Here is a 15,653-nt window from a genome sequence, read left to right as displayed (position 1 = left end):
CCTCAGTTCGCACTCTACGTAAGCGTGTTGGTGCTTTAATGTCCAATAATGTAAATTTGGTTCTAAATTTAGTCACAATAGCTCGAATCGCCGCTTCAGTGAGTCTCTTAAACTGACCATAAAATGGAAGAAGCGCGCGATAAACTTTCTTAACAGAAGACGCATTTTTATAATAAAGTTCAATGATTTGCAAGCGTTGTTTGTTTGTAAGACGATTCATGGTTAAATTATAGGCCAAACTGAAGATGTTTGATAGTGAAACAAAACACGAAACGTGCGTCAGCTGTTTAAACCAACTGTTTAAAAAGATAATAGCTAAAAACTCACCCGTTACATTAAAATAATATACTTTTTTTTTTAATCATTTAAAATTGCGAGTGTACACTCAATTCTTCCAGGAAGGTCGTAGCGGGGCTTCTCAATCGGCGAGTATCGTAGCATCGGCGTCAGTGGCCTGAATACAAGAAACCAAATTTTTTTTTGTTTTTTAATGTCATAATTACTATATGAATTAAAGAAATGGAAAAAAAAATTCGTGGAATAAAATGCTTCAAAAAATTAATTTTGGGGCGAATTTTCCTACTATTTTTGCTTCGAAAAAATTCTTTTTTTTTTTAATTTCGAAAACTTGTAAATTCACATAGAAAGTAATATCATAAAAAAGATGTGTGCAAAATTTCAGGGAGATCGGTCAATAACTTTTCGAGTTATCGTGTACGCCAATTCAAAAAAAAGTATAGTTTTGAGAAAAACGCGTCTAAAGTTTGAATACAGAAGTATACCTCTTTTTGGAAATTTTACAGGTATCTGTCCCCTTAACAAATGTTGCAACTTTGTACATCCCTGGTTTGTTGATCATATAAAATTATAAATCAAGTGAATAAATGAATTCATATCTAAATAAATCAGTTTAAATGTTTAGTTCAACTTTTTATCCTTATAATCCTTTTAGAATTCTACTTAATTTTCCGTCGTCTTCTGGGCGAGTATTACAAAAAAGCTCTCGGCCGTTAAGGGTATAACCCAATACACCTTTTCCTCACTAGGTCTATCGCTATAATTTATTCAACTACTTTCTTCATAATCTACAGCTGTGCTTGGAAAAGCAAAATATGTGACCTAGCCCCTGGCATTTTCTCACAGCAAACACAAATCAATATTATTGATTGCGAACCCAAGTGACCCTGAATAAATATTACAAAAAAAAATTAAGACATAAAACTCACTTAAATTTTGTAACGGCTTCAGGCAATTTCGAGTGACATTTATCATAATTGGTGTCTGCGACTATAAATGCCAGCGTCACAGCAACAAATAGTACACATACACGTGTTTGTTAGTGTTGTTAATATTCGTTATTGTTAATTCGATTTCCATCGAAGAAATTTAATTTTTCAATTGCTGGTTCGAAGACGAAGTAAGATGTATAGCGGGCAAACACTAGTTACGAACTAGTGACATAATGTTGCATTCAAAAATATTACACACTCGTTTTCTTCGAATTTTACAGAAAATACCGGTTCTAATTTGAGCGGATGAATTCAAAAAATCTTCGGTTGAATATTTAGAAAATTGTAGATCAATCATTATACCAAATTTATTTATGATTTATCAATGATTCTATACTTTATTCTGATTTCAAATGGGATTACCTACTTCGGCGGCATTTTTTGGATTGCAACTTCTTTTCGAGGCTTTCATTAACCAACTAACTGACCAATATTAACCAAATTTAAATCACGCAAGATAAGAAACAGTAATTTTGTAACGCATTACGTGATGTCAGAAGTTTTCACGCAAACATAGTAATGAAAATAGAGTGCGATATACAAATTTATAGTTGTTTTTTACCATAAAACTTTATAAAAGTGCTGTTTCCTTAGCTTACTTTGTGCTTAATCTTCCTGTTTACTTCTTGGCGGCTAAAAATCTGATGTCGCAACAAACAAATCAGTTTTAATGTGCAAGTGTGATTTATTATACAAGATGGCGCAAATTTAATCATCCAATGTTTACTAAATAAAAAAATAATTTTAAGTGATGGAAATCTTCATTTTGACCTTTACGCGCGCCATTGTTTGTCTATTTGCATACTGTCTAGTTCTCAAGTGTCGAAAGTGATTGACGTGCGACGCCATTTGCAAAAATTTCAATCTTTCGATATGGTGAATAATTTTGGTCCACTCTTGTTGATTCATAGAGGGTTTCCTGCAAGGAATCACAACACTACATACATATACGCAAAACAACATCTAATTACACAAAGCGGTGTTGACATTTGCCTCATGTCGGTTTCTCTGCAGTTTGCGATGAGAAACGATGATATTTTCAGTCCATTGACCCACGACAATCAGTCTTCCACATTTACATATTTTTCCGGTCTTTAATTCTGTTGCACTTGCATTCAATTGAATTGACAATTGAAATTGCAAATGTGATTTTTATTTTGGCGTTACTCCAGTGACTTGCATAGTGAAAGCTATGTGACCAAGAGGCAATTTAAGTTAACGAAAAAAGTTTGATCAAATATTTATAAGTAACCTTTTTTCGCGAAAAAAGTATTTTTTTAGTCGATACTTTTTTCCAATATTTGCTATATTGCAACGCTATAACTATCATTCATGATAAATACCAGGTGTATACCTATGAAATGAGACTCTCAGCTATTAGTCCATGCATGTCGCTAGGAGTATTTTTAAACCTTCCCAAATGTCTGGTTATATCGTCTGTCATCTGTCAACAATATTCAATTCATTGTTTGTTACGTTTCATACAACAATGCATTTTTGTCGCTCTGAAAAATGTTGAATTTCGTGCCTTCAAACTACGATTTGCGGACATCGAAAAACCACTTGTGAAATGCTGCTCTCCCGGTTCAAAAGAATGCGGCCAATTCTCACCTTGCGGCTAAAGACGGCCAATTTTTTTGGCGCGGCATCCACAAATTGTCTGAGAGATGGGAAAAATGTGTCGCTTGCGATGGCTATTATTTTGAAGATTAAATTTGTAACCATTTTTTGTTAATAAACGTTTGAAATTGAAAAAAAGTCTCATTCAATTTCATATAATTTTCAATTCGCCGTTATTTTTGCGCTTACTTTTCTTGTGACTTCCACATGTAATTAATTTTGAAAAGTTGAGATTTTGAAATGCCTTCAAATCGTAAGGGTGAAGTACTCTCACCTTTGCAAAATACTTCCTTCGAAAGCAGGAAAGAAACAGCCTATCAGGCAAATACTTCTAGAGCTTGCTTTTTTCAATTAATAATGATCGCTATGGACCAAACCTGTCTATGCGTGACTGCAAGTCAACCAGTTCAACTCGTTCAGTTAATATGGACATTTTTTTTGCTTATTATTATTATATATGTAAGTATAAATAAATTCGTAGCGTTTTTGCCGAAGACTTTTATTTAAACAAAAAAAAAAAAACAAATTATATCAATAAGTTAATCAATATTATATTCGCCGTTGCTGTTTTCAACCTCTTTCCACCTCTCGACCAATTTGTTGATGCCGGTCCGAGAAAAATCGCATGGTCTGGTGTCAAAGAAGTTCTTGAGCCAGTTTTTAAGGACCTCTTTGATATCGAAGGTAACGGCCTTCATATGGTTTGACAGGGAGCAGAAAAGATGGTAATCGGTCGTTGTAAGGTCCGGAGAATACGGTGGATGCTGAAGGGCCTCCCATTCGAGCTCTTAGAGTGCGGCTTTGACGAATTGTGCACATGGGACCTTGCGTTGTCGTGAAGGAGTATAGTTTGATCATAGCGATCAGGTATTTTCAGTCGAATTCACGGCGTATAGCTGGGCAATGTAGAGCTCCTTGTTGACCGTGGTATTCTTTTAGAGCATTTCCCAGTGCACCATGCCCTACCCACCAAACACATATCATGATCTTCTTTGGAGGAAGATCCGGCTTGACTCTCCGCTTTGACATATCTCCTGGACCCACCCACACCTTTCTTTGCTTCATATTTATGTATAGGCAGGCACCATTTCTCATCTCCCGTAACGATTCGGTATAAAAAGCGCTGTTTATGACCGCGTGTTGCTCAAAGGCGGGCAACATGCTGAGAAGCAATTTGAAGGCGACTTTCTTTGTTTATTCGTTAAGCTCGTGAGGACAGGCCAGACGTGAAGGGGGGGATCGGGGACTTTTTACCCCGGGCCCGGAGTTCTCAGAGGGGCCCGGACTCGAGATTATACGTATTTATATGAATTAGACATAATTGGAAAGGGCCCGCATTTGCGATTTTCCCCCGGGTCGCGGATATGCTCTCTACGGCCCTGCGTGAGGAACCCAGACTCACAATTTTTCAGTAAATACCATTGAATGAAGGTGTGATTGAGATTTGTTTTAAGATCGCAGTTCATTTTGGTTTGCCGAACGTTCTCCTTCAAAAGTGATTCGACGTCAAAGTCATCATTTTTGAACTTTGCAAACCATTTCAGAGCTGTAGGCTCGCCTATGACACCTTCTCCATAAACGCCGCAAATGTCCCGGACTGCTTAGACAGCTTTTTGACCTCGATGAAAAGCAATGAAGAGCAGGTATCGAAAATGTTGATTTTTACCTCCCGGGTATTTCATTTCTAAGTCTCAAAACAAAGAAAAAATTAAATAACTTAAAAATACAATTAACATAGCTTTGTAGAGCAGAAAGAGTTCTATCGAATGCATACTTACCCTTTGCCAAACAGCAAGCAAGTCGTTGTAAAATAAAAGAAAATATAAAAACACTATGAACTTACTCCCCAACCCAATATTTATGTTTCGCATTATCATTTTATTGTCTCAAGCTCTTAAAAAAACACAATAGTTTTTTTTACCTAGCTTGTATTGCATGGCACACCGTGCGGCGGTCGCTTAATGATTGCATAAAAACGTACATATGTATGTAAGTAAATACTAAGACGGTCAATAACAGTGTCCGTTATCACGAATTCCAGGTTCACAACTAACCTCAAATTTATTCTTACTACAGGTTCAGGTAGATAATCTAGTTACATACTTTTTCTAGCTTAACTGTCAATCCGTAATTAAAGAGCGAGATTGCCCATACAAAATGTCTCTCCCGAAATCCAATTTTTTCGTACAATGCTGTGTTTTCGATAATTATGCTCATAATTATAAAAGTGATCAAAGTCATATATTTCTTGTTTCGAGATATTTAATGAATTGCATTTGAATAGATTAAAAAATATTTTTACATTATACGCCCTTTTTATTTAGAATTTTATTAGTCTTACTTTACCGAAATTTTTTATGAATATTAAATTTTGTGTGAGTTTCATAAGAAAATATTGTTTTTGAAGTTAGAATGTACTTAAACTATTTTCGAAATTAAGCAAAAAAGAATTTTGAGTTTTATTTGAAACACAAACTTTAATGAAATAATTCATGAAATAATTAGTAGTCCATTTTTATCATTTCGAGGTTTTACGATTTTTAAAATGTTCCTGAAAAACTGGAGGGATCTATTGGTGGTGAACAAATAACATCTTTATATTTTTCTTTCGTTACTGGTCCAATGGTGGTTTATAATGGAAGTAGCATAACATTTCCGTATATTTTTGGTCTTCCTCTTTTAGGTGAAAAATCCAAAACATGGAATTTAGAATCATCTAAAGAAGTTTTATAGAACATTTTATAAAGTTCATTTTTAAGAATCTCTACCAAGTATTTAAGCCCGCGGTATTTTTTACTCTTCTTGTTTTTGTCTCTTCTAATGATTTCGTTGAAATAAAATCCGACTGCGACATTCGTTTTATCGAAAATGTTCTTCTACACTTTTCTATCAATTCATATTAATGCTCAGGGATGTCGAAGTAATTGCTTTTTTTATTTTCATTTCTATCAACTTAAAGTCACGGTCATTCAATAAGGAATGACCAGATACCAAAAATTTGTGGTCCATAGTTTCAATGTGATTATTTGATGATAAATAGTTTTCATCCATGTCAATGCTACTTTGATATTACGATTTTAATCTGAACAAACATCACTGTAAGTAATAACTTGTTTTGAGTACTTATATCCCCCATATGCACTAAAATGCCTGATGCTGCTACCTGTGCACCTCTTGAAGCTGTCGTTTCATTCCATAAATACATCTTGATATTGTCATCATGGAAATTATGGAACCGCAATTTGTTACGTACATATTTCGCTTAAAATAGGCTAACGAAACTGAAAGCTTAGTTTAAGCCAACGTTTAAAAAGTATACAGAAACAAAACAGCTAAACTCATTTATTTTATTGTATAAATCAAACGTACAAGGTGGCTCAAAAATTAATCACCCTATTGAAAGGTTTATAATTTTTGCAAATGTTAGATTGGGGAAAAAGAAATACGTTATTTTCTCGGTAGATCGTTGTAGTGATCGATATCTCGTAAAGTATCGATCAAACTATTAGAAGTTCATGCTTGTTGTCAAGGTGACATTTCTTCTTCTTCTTAATTGGCGCGATAACCACTTACGTGATTTTGGCCGAGCTTAACAAAGCGCGCCAGTCGTTTCTTTCTCGTGCTAACCGGCGCCAATTGGACACACCAAGTGAAACCAAGTCCTTCTCCACCTGATCTTTCCAACGCAGGGGAGGTCTTCCTCTTCCTCTGCTACCACCAGCTGGTACCGCATCGAATACTTTCAGAGCCGGAGCGTTTGTATCCATTCGGACAACATGACCTAGCCAACGTAGCCGTTGGATCTTTATTCGCTGCGCTATGTCTATGTCGTCGTAAAGCTCATACAGCTCATCGTTCCATCGCCTGTGATATTCGCCGCTGCCAACGCGCAAAGGTCCAAAAATCTTACGCAGAATCTTTCTTTCAAACACTCCAAGCGTCGCTTCATCAGAGTTTGTCATCGTCCACGCTTCTGCGCCATACGTCAGGACGGGCGTGATGAGAGTCTTGTAGAGTGTTAGTTTTGTTCGTCGAGAGAGGACTTTACTACTCAATTGCCTACTTAGTCCAAAGTAGCACTTATTGGCAAGAGAGATTCTATGTTGGATTTCATGGCTGACATTGTTATTGGTGTTAATGCGGGTTGCTAAATAAACGAAGTCTTTTACAACCTTTGAAATTATAACTGTCAACAGTGGCGTGGGTGCCGATACGCGAGTGCGCCGACTGTTTGTTTGAAGACAGGAGGTACTTCGTTTTCGTTTTGACAAGGTGACATTTCACACTAAAAAAATTAGTTTGCTATTTTTTGTTTGTTCCATTCAGTTGTGAATTCAGTTGTGTTAACAATGGCAGTAAACAAAGAGAAAATTCTGCCACATGTCAACGGTTCGATTAATTTATTGCTGATCGCTACATACTCGTATGCAAACGTACTTTTAGCACACAAAGATGAAGGTGGGAGTTGTATTAAATCTTTATCGAAATAAACAGGGTGCGCCATCTTTTATGACGGTATGTAAACGCTGAATAACTTTGTCATTTACCAGCCGATCGACTTCAACATACATGTTTTCGATATGTCAATCAATTCAGTACAATTTAAACCATGGATCGCTTTGCACCGAAACAACCGAAATCGACGCTGTAAACCCCGAAATGCTTGACAAGTTGATGACAAACACAGAAAAAAGATCGCAGTTTGTGATTGCTTATAAAGGTGGCCATTTGATTGATATTGTATTCAAAAAATAATTTTAATGAATTGTAAATAACCAAACCAAATAAAAATACCTCACTTATACAAATTAGTTGATTTTTTCAATGTTATTCAATGTTTTCATGCCGACATAAAAGATGGCGCACCCTGTACTCATTTACGCAAAAGTGAAAAATATTACTTAATTAAAACAGAGATACATATCACTTTTTTTTCTTTTTTAAAATCTGCCCTTATATGTGCGATGAGCGTGATTATTGACCGATTTCCCCCATTTTCAACACTAGCAAGTTTCATTGAAATATACAAATTTTTGCTCGAGTTGAGGGGCGCACGGATCGGCAGACGGCCACATATGGCTAAATCAACTCTACTTATCATTCGTAGCATTTTGGTATATACGAGTTAAGGATTTCCGATCCTGTACACTTAAGGGGTTATATACCTTGTGAGCCCGAAAAAATGGGCGTTTGTCATAATTTTTTTTAAATATGTTTTAGAACTTTTATTCAAATGAGGCATATATCACACTGAAGGGTAACTCTCGAAGAATACAATTTGGTGTTTTCATTTTAAAAAATGTTATTATTTATTGTTGATATCGCCCATCCCCCGAAACGCCGTTTTTTAGAACAGGCTTACGGTGATAACCATAGCGCATAAGCAACTCAACTGAAATCAAAAAAATTAAATGATTATTGTAGAAAAATGTTTTTTAGTGAATCGGTTTATTTACCCAAAAAAAATTTTCTCGATATGAAAACCGCTTTGCACCAAAAAACGATTTTTGAGGGATTGAAAAATTAAAAAAAAATTAATTCCAGGGAACTATGCAAATATTTATAAAAAGTGAACCATTCAGACTCACGAGGTTGTAACTTCGAATAATTAAAAAAAGTTTATGCAAATCGGTAAAAGATTGTTTTTGATAAATAATGATCACCACGACGGTAATTTTCAAAAAACACGACTTCGAGATAATCGCATCTAAAGTTTTGCGTGCACTTCTCGTTCCAAGAAAGGTCGCGCGCTTCCACGCTCTGTAACTTTCGTTCTAGTGCTCCGATCTTTATTGTTTCCGTTTTTGAATTTATATTTGTAAGATGATGTACTTTTAGAAAATGCCATAAAAAAAGGTCGGTATATAACCCCTTAAAAAAATTAATAGGCCAGCCGCCGAAAAGAAAACACAAGTTATTAAGGTTCCGCTCTTAAACTTTACTTACAATTTCAGTCTTAACCCTAATTCTGCTTTCAAGTAACTCGTCCCGAACTCGACTGCCTCATCGTTGTATCCGTTGCTTGCAGGCCACCGTCATTGGCCCTACCTTCCCACGGGTGCATTATAGAATGCAGTTGGCAAGGTCTCCCATTACATTATGTGATGAAATTAAATGTCTCCCGTTACGCTATACGATGAATTATGTAGAATGTGCCGACACGTGTAACGGGCAACCGTGAGAGCATCGCAGCAAATGCGAGTGGTACGTGTTAACTTACATAACATATATGTGCATTTATATGTACGTCTATATCGAACTCGATTCCTTACAACCGTTATGTGAACTAAATTTTAGGTGAGATAATACAGATCGCCCTAATTTACCGATAAAAACTTAAGTCATCCAAGTTGGGTTTCTACCTTAACCCCTTCGGACCTCATGTGCGGAATTATGCACATAATGGTTAAAGCCTTATAATAATTGTATTTTACTTTGTTGAGAACACTAGGGACCTAATGTGCATAATTGTGTACATGCCGGAAAATTTGGAAAACTTAATAAATATGTATGATTTTTCACACATTTGTTTTTATGATGTCCTTCTTACTAATAATTAGTAAAAAAATTATTTTATTATCCATTAACAATAATTCAGGTCTGAAGGGGTTAAGATCGGTATTTGATGCTATTTAATTTCTTCGGTCCAAGAATACTTATTAAAATGTACTAATTGAGCACAAAAACCAGTCTGGCGAGCTAGTGCTGGCGCAAAATTAATCATCAATAAGTTTTGCTTTTGAATAACTTTTTTACTAAATAAAAACACCAATGTTTGTATACTGCGGCTGTCTATTTCACAAGCGTCAAATATGATTGACGTGCGACGCCATTTGCAAAAATTATAAATCTTCCGGTAGGATGATTAGTTAGGCGCCACATTGCACTTGTATGCTAACAGAAGTTAGGCGGTAAAGAAGATTCCCGGCATAGTGCGGTGAGTAGGAAAGTCGAGAAGAAAATCCCAACTATCCAAAATAAGTTCAGGTTGCACTTTCGCTTATCATCACATCACAAGTAAACCTTAGAAATCACTTATTGGTAAACTGGATTTATTTGACAAGTATTCAAATTACCGCTTGTTTCTTTATAAGTCTGTAGGTGAGTATCATAGAAAGGTCTTATCTGGCGCATAGTTTTTGCTACCAGCTTGAAAAATAAACAGGAGGTGTCGGGCTCTGTCATTACCACGCTAATTTTGCCTCTGAGCCATTGCCCCTAGATTATATTATCACATTCGTTAGACCCGAACGTATAACGGCCACATTCACAAAATTCTTCTGAATGGAATGGGCTTGAGCGCAAGCATTTCTCACGCCCAATATGCGCTGTGAAAGCTTACTCGTGCGAGCAGTACCATAGTCATCTATGGTACCATACACTCAGCACAAGTATTTTTAAGCTCTTAAAATCGGTCGTTGTTCTGACACCAACGAAGCAACAAAAGTGACGGCTGCACTGGTAGTTTTCTTATGCAACAGTGGACATACTTGGATATAGTATGAATAAAATGATTGAAAGACAAATATTTTATGATTCAAACTGCGTTTTGTGATATGCAGTGCCTTTTGTGCCACACATCTATTAAAGAAATGCGTGAATATAATTTCAGTAGACATTACAATATTTTTCATAGAGATTTTGATAGTTTTCAAGGGTTGCAGAGCCATAATTTGTTTACTGAAAAGAAAAAAAAACTATTGGAAATTCTTTTCTTCAATTTTGAGAACACTTTTGAAGACATTGAGGGAGTTCAGAACTGCATTGATCTATTTGATCACCTCTTTATTTGTGATATTAGCAAGTATGATTTTCAAATTCATTTAGAAATATTAATCCTACGCAGCGAGTTAAATTTTTATAATACGAGTATAAGCGATTTTTCTGAGTTCTGGAGAAATTAAGATAACAGTTTGTATCCCTAACTCAAAAAATTTTCTTTTAAGATATTATCACATTTTACTTCCACGCAGTTTCACGAATAAATTATTTCTGATTTAAAATTTATTTGTTCTAAGCAAATAAATGTATTAAATATAATACAAGCCATTTAAAAATTATACTTCTAGCTAGAAACTATCCAAAAAGTATAAATATTAATATTGAATAAACTACCTTTTGATGAACATGGATTCATTCTCGTCAATTTAAATTCTTTTAAAGTAAACAGGGATTAAGTGCAATGTAAATGTTACTTCATTCAATTACTTAATTTTTATTAAAGTTCGTCACAGAATCAATTTTTCTTATTTTATATATACATATATGTATATATATATAATTGGCGCGTACACCCTGTTTGGGTGTTTGGCCGAGCTCCTCCTCCTATTTGTGGTGTGCGTCTTGATGTTGTTTCACAAATGGAGGGGCCTACAGTTTTAAGCCGACTCCGAACGGCACATATTTTTAGGCTTTTTAGGAGCTTTTTCTTATTTTATTATAAATACATATTATACAAATTATATTTTATAGTGGAGTACAACAGTTTTCATTTTTCATTGCTGGTAAATTTGGTCTTTTAATTTTACTCTTTTCCCCACTGTGCATTTCGATTCCTCTGTGCTCACCAACACTCTCGCAAAGTCAATTTTGCCGCACTCTGCTTTGAGGCAAGCATTTAGCTCATGTTGATCTACGTATCCCGGGAAGAGTTTATCAAAAGCTGTTAGATAGTAAAATAAGAGCGGCACTGAACATTGCGCATTTGACCGCAAATCTTTAAGAGTTTGATCTAGCGCGATTTTTTTATGAGCTATGATGCATTTGTTCCACACAGTAGGAGTGCTCGCGAAGCAAATAATCAAAATCAAAATCGCTTTCGTTTACGCAAACAAATTGCAAAACTTGGCAAGAAGGAGCGAAATTTTACTGAGTCAAATTCATGCTGAGAGTATTTTTATAGCAAGAATTTGCAAGCGAGGGGAATATATGTAAGTATAACAAAAGCCGGCGAAATTGATTTTGCGAGTTTGTTGGTGAGCACAGAATAATCGCACTGCACAGTGGTGAAACGGTAAAATTTAAAGACCAAAACAATGAAAAATGGGAGTTTTCGCTCTCCACTATGACAAAATATGTTTGTATGATAAAATAATATAAGAAACGTCGATTCTGTAAAACACGTCAATAAAAATTGAAGTAATTGAATACCAATTTATTTTATTCATTTATTTATTTAACTATTTTAATAATCGACAGTACAAACTACCATTTTCATAACTTGATTAAGCATATTTTTTTTGTTATTTAGTCTCGGAGCTTTAATTCTTTCTTCGTGTAATTTTTCTAGCCCGTTCTAATTAAAAGTAATGTTTATAAATTTGTAAAATATGTATATATAATATATATTTTTAATTAGTTCAATAATTCACTCAGTTTTATTTAGCTTTACTTTTTTTAACTTCTGGTCGCATTGCCCGCGATTGCAGTGTTGTTTGTGATCTTCTGCTTTCAGCAGTCAAATCTCTCTCTCGCTACTGCAATGTTGCTTAGCTTTGATTATAAAAATGCACTCAAATGCCAATTAAAGAAAATAAAATACCAAATTTCTATTGAACTACTTAAATTTGTATGCGTGACAAATTGTCTTTAAAATGTGCGTTTTTATAAATAAATGTGTTATGGATATGTACAATTTAATGTATGCGTTTTTTTGTTAAAAGAAACTCTTTTGTTAAGGCAATGACTTATTTGCTATATTTCAGGTTATGAACAAAATAAGGTACTCTTTTTGTAAAAATGTCGTTTTGGTTACTTCAGTATTTGTTGCTTGTTTTCACTATGAACACATCTCTTGATGCCCTATGTCTCACTAAGGAATGATGACCCGAAGAAACGGTTCCACCTCTATGCTTTTAATTCGCATTCAATAAATTCAAAGGCTTTTTAAAATGTGTAAAAAGGTTTTCAATCTTAAGAAGAGTTGAGAGAGGGGCATTTAATATTTTTGCATAGCCTTAAAAGGAGCAAAAAATTAAATTTACAATTTCAAAATATCAAATTTCATAAGAACCAACAAATTTTCATTAACACTAAAATCTTCTTAGAGTGACCTTATTTAACATTCTTTTGTTTAATAATAAAGTTTTTTTTAACTTATAGTTTCGGTACCTTTAAATTAAAAATTTAAATTTATTGTGAAGATGAAGATGAAATGGTTGGCAACACTGCACAACTTGGCAAAAGTGACGTCACGCACTTTCTGATGGGCACAATCTTGTTTCTATCATTCTTGCATAGCTACCACTTTTGTTAGTTCGTTGGTGTCAAAGCAAAGACTGATTTTAAATTGAATTCCAGGTAAGTCAACTAAAAAGATTTTGTGATTTTTCCCGCCAACAATTTAACCAGCTGTTCGTAAAATTTGAATATTTGTACTGGTTTTTCGTTCATGTACTTTTTTGATATTTTTTCTTTGAGAGCCATTGCTCGGAAATTAAATTATAGCAAGTTACTGGATAATTTTTACATGAACAGACCAATCTCTTGCGGAACATTAGTCCAATCCGATTGTGAAACGGAGAAGGAATTGCTTTGTGGTAAATGATAGCGAATGTCATCGAGGCAGCTATTTTCATTATTACCAGCGGCATGAAGTTTGATTTCACTCGACTGCAGCTCCCCTGCGTCTTCCTTTCTCTATGACTTTAACAACGTTCAAAGTCATCTGGGAATTTTCATATGCGATGTTATATGTTACATGACCGCGAGTCGGTCAACCAAAAAATAAGTAAAATAATAATAATAGCCAGCAGCATGAAATGATGCATGTTTTCCACCTAAGAGGTAGTTCTAAATGCTTCACTTCTTTTGCGATAAGTCTTCACTTCTTTTGGGCTAAGGTGGGGCTGCAAGAATCAGTATCAACTGGTTCTTGTTTTACAGTACAGTACATAATTTTATTTTTTCCTACACCTGAAAATCGATTAAGATAACATAGACATGATATATTCGATTACTAATTTTCTTGAATTGAGTCTTATTTTTCTTAAAATTTTGTCTCACACCATAAGTGTGCTGACTCACCACATCCCTACACTATCTAACCTTTGGGTACCGAGTCACACACAGCCCTAACCCCTAGAAACCACCCCTATCATACCGCGAGCAGACTAACCCACATAACCGCAAGCAGGCTTTCCCACAAACTCCAAATTTACATACTATTAATCCATATATTTCAGGCCCTCAAACCCAAGAAAATTAGTAAGCGACTATATCATGTCTATGTTATCTTAATCGATTTTCAGGTGTAGGAAAATTTCGAAACATGAAAATTTCAAAATGCGATATCTCTGCGAAAAAAAATGATATTTGAGCAAACAAAACGCCATTTGAAAAAAGAAGGATTGTATTTAAAGATGGCATCCTTTAATTTTGGTGAAAGAAAACATCTGCAAGGCTACATAACCTCAAATATGGGCAAAAATGGGGTTTTTTGCACTTTTAGGTTAGGATATCTCGAAAACTCAAACTAATAGAGCAATTCTGAGGCCAGATTTGGATTCAGCGCATCATAAACCTTCGGAAATATATAGTCTGGTTTCTGGGTCTGAATGTTGGTTAAATTTTGTCGGCCTGTGTTATCTTAATGAATTTTGTTTTTGAATAACTTTTTTAATAAATAAAAACAAAATTATTTTGAATGATGGAAATCTTAATTTTTTCTTTACGCGCTCCATTGCTTGACTGTTTGTATGTTGCAGCTTAGAGGTGGAAAACTATCTCTAGTGTTGATTATATTTTATATATTTGCCGATATTTAAATCTACCAATTAAGGATTTTAATGTGTTATACTAATTTTTTACATACTGTTGAGATTTATATATGTTTTTACAAAGAATAGTTTTTCTTGCCTTAAGTTTGGTGCGTCTATCATTGATAATTAATCAGGTTTTACTAAATATCCTCTCTGCTTCGATAGATGAACCTGAAACGCAAAGGTATTTCTGGTATGGTAATGGTTCAAGCAGCAAATTGCTATTAACATTTAAAAGAGAAGGTATCTAATAATCTATTGGGAATAATTGTCTTCTTTACAGTTTTTTTGTAAGAATTGCGCCATTGTTGGTGTAACGGTGATGTATCATATTTGTAAAGTAATTCCAATCAGCAAATATTTTATTTTGCTTTTGGTTGGTGGAGATTCGAGCATGTTAATCTTACGAAGAAACAAACGCGCGCAATTGTTGCAGTCTACTCAAATTAATAAGTGTGGGCGATGTTGCCCTTATCTTTGCAAATTAAATGTTTAAAATTTCCTATTTTGATTGCAATTTACTTAGTTAAGGTAGTTCCGATAGTATCGATAGTCCTAAACCATCGATAGTATATCTTATAAAAGCAAACCCGTTGAAGTATGGGCGATATTTTTCCACTCTAACTTCAGCTGTCTAGCTCACAAGTGTTAAATATTATTGACGTATGACGTCATTTGCAAAAATTAGAAATCTTCCGATAGGGTGATTAATTTTGCGCCACATTGTATAATAAAATAAGATTTATTGAAAGTTATTGTGTAGCGCCCTTCATCCGTTTCCATTAAACAATCTCTAATGTATCCATAGTAGTTTGAGCGTTGATATTCCTGGTGAAAGTTTTTAGATATTAGATTTTTTCCCCCACAGTTTAATAAAATCGTTGTATTTAGTTGCTGAAATATTTATTAAGTTACTATATAATTTGGAAGTACTACTTTTTAATATTTACAATTTTTCCTTATATTTTCTACAAAACAGTAACAT

The sequence above is a fragment of the Anastrepha ludens genome, chromosome 5 (assembly GCF_028408465.1).
Source record: "Anastrepha ludens isolate Willacy chromosome 5, idAnaLude1.1, whole genome shotgun sequence".
NCBI classification, from domain to species: domain Eukaryota; kingdom Metazoa; phylum Arthropoda; class Insecta; order Diptera; family Tephritidae; genus Anastrepha; species Anastrepha ludens.
Note: the sequence above shows the minus strand (reverse complement) of the source record.